This window comes from Panthera pardus, unplaced genomic scaffold, assembly GCF_024362965.1.
Source record: "Panthera pardus isolate Hobbes unplaced genomic scaffold, ASM2436296v1 HiC_scaffold_22, whole genome shotgun sequence".
NCBI lineage: Eukaryota > Metazoa > Chordata > Mammalia > Carnivora > Felidae > Panthera > Panthera pardus.
The window spans coordinates 53331403-53340421 of NW_026526788.1; positions in this window are offsets into that span (position 1 = coordinate 53331403).

The following is a 9019-nucleotide window of genomic DNA, read 5'->3' on the forward strand; positions in this document are numbered from 1 at the left end:
AGATGTACCAATAAAGTTTTATTTCTTAATTATATCACAGTCTGATTAAGTTGTAAGTTATAAGCTCTCTATAGTCTCTCCTTTAAGTGGTGACTCAGGCTTCCAGGCTCCTTCCATCCTAAAGTCCTAGCCTCTTAAACATGTATCCTCCAAGCTTGTTGCAGATTTTATGACCATATAGACTTGCATATGCAGAATATCACTTCCACTTACATTTTATTGACCTTAATCTAGCTTAAAAGGAAGGTAGGCAATGAGGTTTTCATTTGGTTCCAGGAAGAGGAAAAGAAAACAGCATTTGGTGAACACATAACATTGTCTCTGCCAAAACACCATCCCTTCAGAGAGCCACCTAAACCTAATCCCATATACTTCTAGTGGATCTGGCAATACAGAATCCCACTGCCAATGGCCTAAGGAGTGGGTGGGCCCATGACCTGAATGCAACAAAGTCAAGTTTCTCTCTCCTCATCGTTTGAACACTGAGCAGACTCACAAGAGCAGAAGCCACATAGCTTGTGTTGTCTGCCTGCAGTGCCCAGTGAGGTGGGCCTTGGGTGCTGGCTGCTAAGAGTTGTCCAGCTCTCTTGCCAAATCTGTGAGCTCACTACTACCATTCCAATTAATCCCCTATTCATAACTAAAGTAGAATCAGTTTCTATTACTTGTACCCAAAATACCAAGTACACAGTATTTCCTACATATATGCTGACCAACCAGATTCTCATTCCTTCATGACTCAGCCCTGAACTGTAATAATTTCACTGAGGTGGTGCCTCCCCTTGGGGATCTGATGGGGTGTCTGACCAATCTTTTCCAGGTGATGCCACTCTATCTCATTACATGCTGTCTTTGATCTTCTATGAACATGAAAAAAACAATTAACAATACAAAGCAGATGCTTAAGGCCAAATAAGCAATAAAGACAACATAACATCCTCAACAGGGATATCAAGTGGGCAAGGGAATCATATCCAGGAGTGATTTCTAAAGAAAGATCCTAGACAATAGTTTATCAGTCTTTTCTATTTCACAGACAAAAATCAAGATTCTACAACAGTGCAATCCAGTAGAAATGTAATGCAAGCTACATATGTGTTAAGGACTGTCCTTCCAAAATTTATGTTGAAGCCCTAACCCCCAATGTGATGGTATTAAGAAGGAGGCCTTTGGGAGGCAATTGGGTTTAGATGAGGTCATGAAGATAGGGTCCCTATAATGGGATTAGTGTCCTTATAAGAATAGGAAGAGACCAGAGCCTCTCTCTGTCTCCACTCTGGATGGTGCTCTGGCAGCACCTTGATCATGGATTTCTTAGCTTCCAGAACTGTGAGAAATAAGCATCAGTTGTTTAAGCCACCCAGTCAATGGTATTTTGTCATAGAAACCTTTGTTTAGACAATATAAAATTCTGAAATTTCTGATGGACTTATTAAACAATAAAAAGAAATAGGTGAAATTAATTTTTGACAATATATTTGATTTAACCCAATATATCCAAAATACTATCATTTCAACATGTAAGCAATATAAAAGTATTAGTGAGATATTATACATTCTTTTTGTCAAACAAAGCCTTTGAGTATTTTGTATATATTTGTATATTTTGAATATTTTGTATATTTTGTATATTTTATAGTGTCAGCACATCTCAGCTGAGACCAGCACATTTCAGATGCTCAATGGACATATGCTGCTAGTAGTTACCATGTTTGACAGCCCAGTTCTGGAAAGTGCTGGGAGTAAAGGAGGGTTATAATAACAGCCACCCCTTCTGTAGCCCTGCCATGTGCCGGCACATGTCAAAGCTATTACATATTCCTCTCAGTTCTTCCTTGGAATAACTTTATGAGATTGATGTTCTTTTCCCTAGTTTACAGATAAGATAAGACTCAGAATGTTTAAAAGACTTGTCTAAAGTCACACAGGCAGCAAAGGACAGAGGATGGAGCAGGCACACACAGGTCTATTTGACCCAAAGCACTTTCTTTTAAAAAAAAGTTTTTTTTATTATTTGAGAGAAAGTGTGTGAGTGGGGGAGGGGGTGGAAAGAGAGAGAGAGAGAGAGAGAGAGAGAGAGAGAGAGAGAGAGAGAGAATCTTAAATAGGCTCCATGTTCAGTGCAGAGCCCAAGACCCTGGGATCATGACCTGAGCTGAAATCAAGAGTCAGGATATTAACCCACTGAGCCGCCCAGGTGCCCCTGACCCACTTTCTAATTGATCTCATGCTTTCTCTTTACAGATACAAGGAGCTGACTTGGTTTGGACTTTACCCCAAAGGTTGTGAAGCAGGGCAGGGCCTAAACAAAAGCTCAGAGGAACACTAATATCACCAGTAAGATGTGCAACAAACCAGCCATTCTCTGGGAAGGCAAATGAAAGAAGAAGAAACAAGGTGCTCATCAGTTTCCCCACCCCCAAAAAATTATATGAGAAGCAAAGGGGAGGAAGTAAACAAGGTGAAAACAAAAGGAATGCTACACTAATCAGAAAGAGATAGTTGAGTTTGAACATTAACAAAGGGCAGAGTTGATGATATAAAACAGTCATAACCTTGGCAGATAAACATGCATTTTCAATAAAGTGAGTGGAAGTAGGTACCACAGGTCTCAACTGTAAGGTTACCCGTGGGAAGAGGAGCCTGGAGTCGGTGGTCACCTAGGTCAACTTGGAAGCAAGTCAGAGGAAGAGCCAAAGTCACAACAGAGGAGACAGGAATGTGCAACCATCCAAGGTGTGCTTCGAAAATCTCCCGTTGTGGCAGGATCCATGCGGGCAACCAGGGCAGTCACACCTGCTTATACGTGCTCAGCTCAGACTAGCCCCCAAATCTAGAGTCCATATAAACAGGCTTCAATGAAATGAGAACATCATGCTAAATTTAGCACATGCTTACATTATACCTTTTCTACATTTAGAATTTAAATGCCTTTTATGTAGGAAATGATGGTAATAGTGGATGGCCATTGTTTGGATGGCCATTGTTTGTGGCCCTTTTTTTTTTTTTTTAATGTCTACACTTGGCAAGTATAGAAGTTGACAACCTTATATTGGTCCTCCAGTTTTATTATTATTATTTTAATTTAGTGGTATATAAAATTTAAAAAATCACCAGTTAAGATTCCTTCATCTCTCGTTGTCTCATACATACTGGATTTTGCTTCTCCTTGTTATGGTTTTAACTACTCCCTCTACCTTAGCTCCATGCCCTTAGCGCATAAATATGCTCAAATTTCTTCCAATTAAATCAACTTAAATGAAACCTTCCTTAAACTCTCCTCTCCTCCCCTCTAGATAAATCCTGGCACCTGTTTCTTCTTGAACTACCATTCTTTTCCTCAATCCTTCAAGTGTTTTTACCCCCAGTTTTTCACACTGGCAATTGAATACTGAACAATGATGCAATAGTTTCTCCACCAAAATAAAGATTAATTAAAATCTATTTTTCAATTTTAAAGTTTTCCCTTCTGGTTGAATCACTATTAAAATAGTACTGCCTTCTTCCTGTTTAATCACTTTGGGAGGGTCCAGTATTTCAGCTATGTTACATGATAAACGTAAAAAAGCCATGTTCTAAACTGGTTTTCAAGTAAGCATTGTTTTTTTTTAATCTTTTTTACTTTGACATAAATTACAGAATTACAAAAGCATTGCAAGAATTGTACAAATTCCCATAGCCTTTCACCCAAGTTCCTCAAGAGTGAATATTCAAGTGTAAGTTACAGGCATGATGCCATTTAGGCCTTGCATTACTCAAGGTTCTCCAGAGAAACAAACCAATAGGAGATATACATAAAAATCTTAAGAGAGAGAATTATTTTAAGGAATTGGTTCCTGCAGTTGTGGGGACTGGCAAGCCTAAAATTTATAGAGTAGGCTGGCAGGCTGAAAAATTTAGGTAAGAATTGATGTTGATGTTGTCCTGAGTCTGAATTCCTCAGGGGAGCAGGCTGAAAATTTAGACAGATTTTCTAGGTTGCAATCTTAAGGAGAATTCCTTCTTCTCTGGGAAACCTAAATCTTTGCTGCCAAGATCTTCAACTGATTGGGTGAGGCCCTTCCACATCATGGATGATAATTTTGTTTACTCAAAGTCTATTGATTTAAATGTTAATCACATCTTAAAAATATCTTCACACCAACATCCATACAGTGTTTGACCAAACAACTGGGCATGACAGTTTAGCCAAGTTGATACATTAAATCAAACATCACACCCCTTTCCAGGGGTCCTTTCAAAGGCTGCCCAGGAGCCTGTGCTATGATTTTTCAGCAAAGATAGCAATAGTATTTCAAACGGAGAAGCTTTTAAAATTCAGAAATCACTTCCAGGAAAGTGACTTTAATGAAGTGGATTAGTAGTTCTCATTACCACAGTATGTTGATTTGGACATGTGCCTGGACTACACTTTAGGTGAAAAAAGAATTCTCAAAATACCTTAGAGGCTTTAGGCTCAGGACGCCCTTGGTTTAGAGTTCAATTTTACCAGTAGATGTCGCTAGAGTCAGACATTATTTTAGAAACCACAAAGTGACCTCTAGTGTTTAAAGGATATGGAGCTGGAGGGACAAACTCTCCTATATCTAAACATGTGTTCTTCTTTTTAAGAAAACACAGTAGCCATCTAATAGTCATTTAATGAGTGAATTAACGAACAATCAATGCATATTAATTATTCCGCCTTGAAATTTTTGTGATTTGAGTTATGCTCTGATAGGTTAGGGGAGCAGAATTTGTCACCCCAAGATGTGCATCTTTGGTAGAAGGATTATTTTAGACTGATCATTTTTAAGAAACTGCAGATTCAGGAAAACCTCTTTACCTTCCTTTCAACTGCCTAAATTTACACTGGAAAAGGGACTTGTACTAAGAAGAGATCTATTACCAGAGATATCTTTTTACCTAAGAAATTTATCTGACAGGGCAACCTCTGTTCTCCAAACATCCCCTGCCCTCCCTGTGAATGGCCTTCCTTCTCTCTGTACCCTCAAACTTCTACCCCTTTCCTTAGCTCAAGATGTTATATAAGTTTCATTTACCTGGCTGCCCTTTGAGTATCATATTTTTATAGGGCTCCCATAGGTACCTTAAATTTTAAATTAAATTTGTTTTTCTCCTGTTAATCTGTATCTTCTTAATTATTTGAGCAGTCAAAAAACCTAAAGGAAGCGTTAAAAAGAAACAGACCAAAAATGGAGTCACTTATGCTAAACCCCATCAAGATAGCTAACCTAACTGCAGTTTCAGCCTCTGGCAGGAGTACAATTTTAAACCAACCAGTCTGCAATTTCCTGATCCCACTAGTGAGGTCATCTGCATGATAAGACCTCTGGACTTTCCCTAAGGGAAGGTAACCTTGCCCTGAAATAACCCAGTCTTATAACTTCCTTGTCACACTCTCCTTCCGCCTATAAAAACCTTCCATCTTGAACAATTCAGGATGGAACAATTCTTTTTACTTGCTAGAGAAGATTTTGCTGATTCATGAATCATTGAATAAAGCCAGTTAGATCTTTATATATACTCAGTTGAATTCTTTTAACAGAAGAAAACTTTTCTTTTTTTAAAATATAATTTATTGTCAAATTGGTTTCCATACAACACCCAGTGCTCATCCCAACAAGTGCCCTCCTCGATGCCCATCACCCACATTTTCCTCTCCCCCACCCCCATCAACCCTCAGTTTGTTTTCAGTATTTAAGAGTCTCTTATGGTTTGCCTCTCTCCCTCTCTCTAACTTTTTCCCCCCTTCCCCTCCCCCGTGGTCTTCTGCTAAGTTTCTCAAGATCCACATATGAGTGAAAACATATGGTATCTATCTTTCGCTGACTGACTTAATCACTTAGCTCCATTTATTCACTCCAGTTCCATCCACGTTGTTGCAAATGGCCAGATTTCATTCTTTCTCATTGCCAAGTAGTATTCCATTGTATATATAAACCACATCTTCTTTATCCATTCATCAGTTGATGGACATTTAGGCTCTTTTCATAGTTTGGATATTGTTGAGAGTGCTGCTATAAACATTGGGGTACAAGTGCCCCTATGCATCAGCACTCCTGTATCCCTTTGGTAAATTCCTAGCAGTGCTATTGCTGAGTCATAGGGTAGTTCTATTTTTAATTTTTTGAGGAACCTCCACACTGTTTGAAAGGAAAGCTTTTCTACCCCTACCTAGAAATGTCCAGGGGAAAGCTTTGGAATTTGCAGAATAAAACTGTTCTGGAAGATACGAGCAGATATATTTAGAAGAAAACAATTTGTCTAGAGTCCATTCATGAGAAGGAGCTTGAGAACTTAAGGAATTTTATTTCACAGACATTAAATGCACCCACCCCGTGTTCACTCAGTTCTAAAGAGAGAGACGTGGTAACATAGAGCACCTTGGGAAAGTGAAGCACAGGCCACCTGTTCTGTTATCCATCCGTGAGATGGGGAAGGGGCAGATCTTCCTAACACCAGACACAGACAAGTTCTAAAGTCTGAGAGAAGAAGCCAAGAAACAATTCCCACTAATTCTCCTTCAACACCCAATATCTTTTTTTAAATTGAGGTTTGCCTGCATAAAACAAAGAGATTAGGGAAACAGTTTGCAAAGCTGGCAAATTATTCAGAGGTTTGCTACTGATTCCATATGAGAATATGCGTTATATCCACTTTGAACTCTTGCTAAGTAGCACATTCTGTGCCAAGACCCTTACCTGATTTAATCCTCCCCAAGGCTCTGTAAGGCAGGAATTTTTATCGTCCTAGCTTTTAGTGATGAAATATCTAAAAATAGCAGGTGGGGAGTGAGGGGTTAAACAGCCTGTCCAGGACCACCCAGTTAGTGGTAGAACCAGATTCAAAGCCAGACTGGGTGAAGCACTCTGCCATGCCCTCTTAGGTCATTATTCCCAGGCACCAGGCTCTAGTAAGGGTCTGACCACAGATAAAATCTGAACTCTATGTTAAGTTCATTTAAAAAATCTTAATTATTGAACCGTGCCTATGAAGAAGGCACTCTGCTTTGTGCTAGAAGAAGGGAAATATAAAGGCAAGAAGCAAAATGCCCTTAGAACTTATAATTGAGTGGCAGTGGGGAGGGGGAAGGTGTGGAGATATGGACGGACTTGCATGAGGAAGGTTACCCAGCCTGCCTTCTCCACACAGCTTAGGAAGTTTTGGGGAAAGTTGAGAAGATTTAGAGCAGCTGCTGTGAGGAATGTGTTAGGTTAAATAGTATGTCTGGAGAAAAGAAGGGTATTTCAGGATCTTTCTTTCCACTTCTTAGAATTAGTTGAGCTTATTTTCTCCAATTTTCCAAAATAAGGTTCACCTGTGTCTAGAGCACCAGTTCAAAGAATTTCAGTATGAATTTAGTCTTGTCTCTTGAAAATTTGTCAGCACTTAATTTTTTTCATTAAGCCCCTATTAGTTTTAAGACTTTTTTTTTTTTTAAGTTTTATTTATTTTGAGAGGGTGGGAGGGAGAGAGGAAGGGAGGGAGAGCGCAGAGCCTGATGCAGGGCTCGATCTCACAAACCGATCTCACAAACCATGAGATCACAACCTGAACCGAAATCAAGAGTCAGACACTCAACCACCCAGGACTGAACCACCCAGGCATCCCAGCACTTAACATTTTTTATCACAAAAGTAGATCATTGATAGTACTACATTAAGGAGAAGGCTTCCTTGAAATGCTTACTTGGCTTTCACTGTTGATTATCTATTCAACTTTTTTTTTTTTCTTAGTATCACCTCACTTCTGGAATAAGGAAACAACCAGGTAAGAAACAGTCTTAAAACCGCAAGTTGAAATCGTAACACAAACCTAATATTTAGGGACATCTGTGCTTGTTAGTATCTTCAAGGTACATGGGTTGTATTACCCTAATCCTTATGTTTGGAACAACATCATCTGCCTGCTTTGTGTTTCTTTCTAAATGTGTACACATTTTCTGGCTCCACCAGGATGTTTTCATTTCTGCCTCTATCCCACTTAAAATAGTTTGTTATCTTATTGCATTTTATGTTTAGAAATCTTCTCTTTGAGACATTCCATCTTGCTTCCAGCAGGGGAGGTAAATCTGGTTGAGTGTTAATTACTAAAGGAATTTCTTCAGACTCAAATCTACCCTCATGCACTTTGCTTCAGAGCAGATAGAAAATGTTGCTCTGAAGAAATTACAAGATAAAAATCTCTAAACCAAGGGCTTAATAACCAAGTCTGTAACCAGTATACATTTCCAGAGTAGCCTTCAAAAGGTGTATGTTGGTTTTTAAAGCCCTAAACAAGGGAAAACTCCCCAAACAAGATACACAAATGGCTAATAAGTATATGAAAAAAATTAAACTTTTCTACAAATAAAGAAAAGTACATTAACACAGCAATGCTTTCTTTTCATTTTAAGTAAGAGTCTTTGTTTTTGTTTTAATAATACTCAATATTGGCAAGAGAGTACAAATTGCCAGATGGCACTATGGTTGGCAGTATAAACTGTAAAATCTTTCTCAAAATAAATTTGCAATATATGTCATACCTTGTGTCCCAGTAACTCCATTTCTAGGACTTTCTCCTAAGACAACAGTCTGAACACAGAAAAAAAAAACTTACATAATCTTTTTTATAATTTATAATAATAAAATGTAAAGAACTATTCCCCTCGTCAAGTATATTAGTTTTTTTAACCTCCATCCATAGATAAGAGGATCTTAAGCATCCTTGTACAACTGTATTTATAAAGATAGAAGGAAAATAATTGTGAAATGACAGTAAATGGGAAAAGCAGAATAAAGATGCATAAGCAAATATATAAATAACATCTATAAAGTGTATGTGTGTGTGTGTGTGTGTGTGTGTGTGTGTATATATAACATCTATAAATTCTATAGATTTTTAGGAAAAAATCTATACTATAAAGTATATGTGTGTGTGTGTGTGTGTGTGTGTGTGTGTGTGTGTGTATAAAACATCCTCTTGTAAAATAACCAGAGGATCTTTGAGGTTCCAAGTATGATTCTGTAAAGTGAAG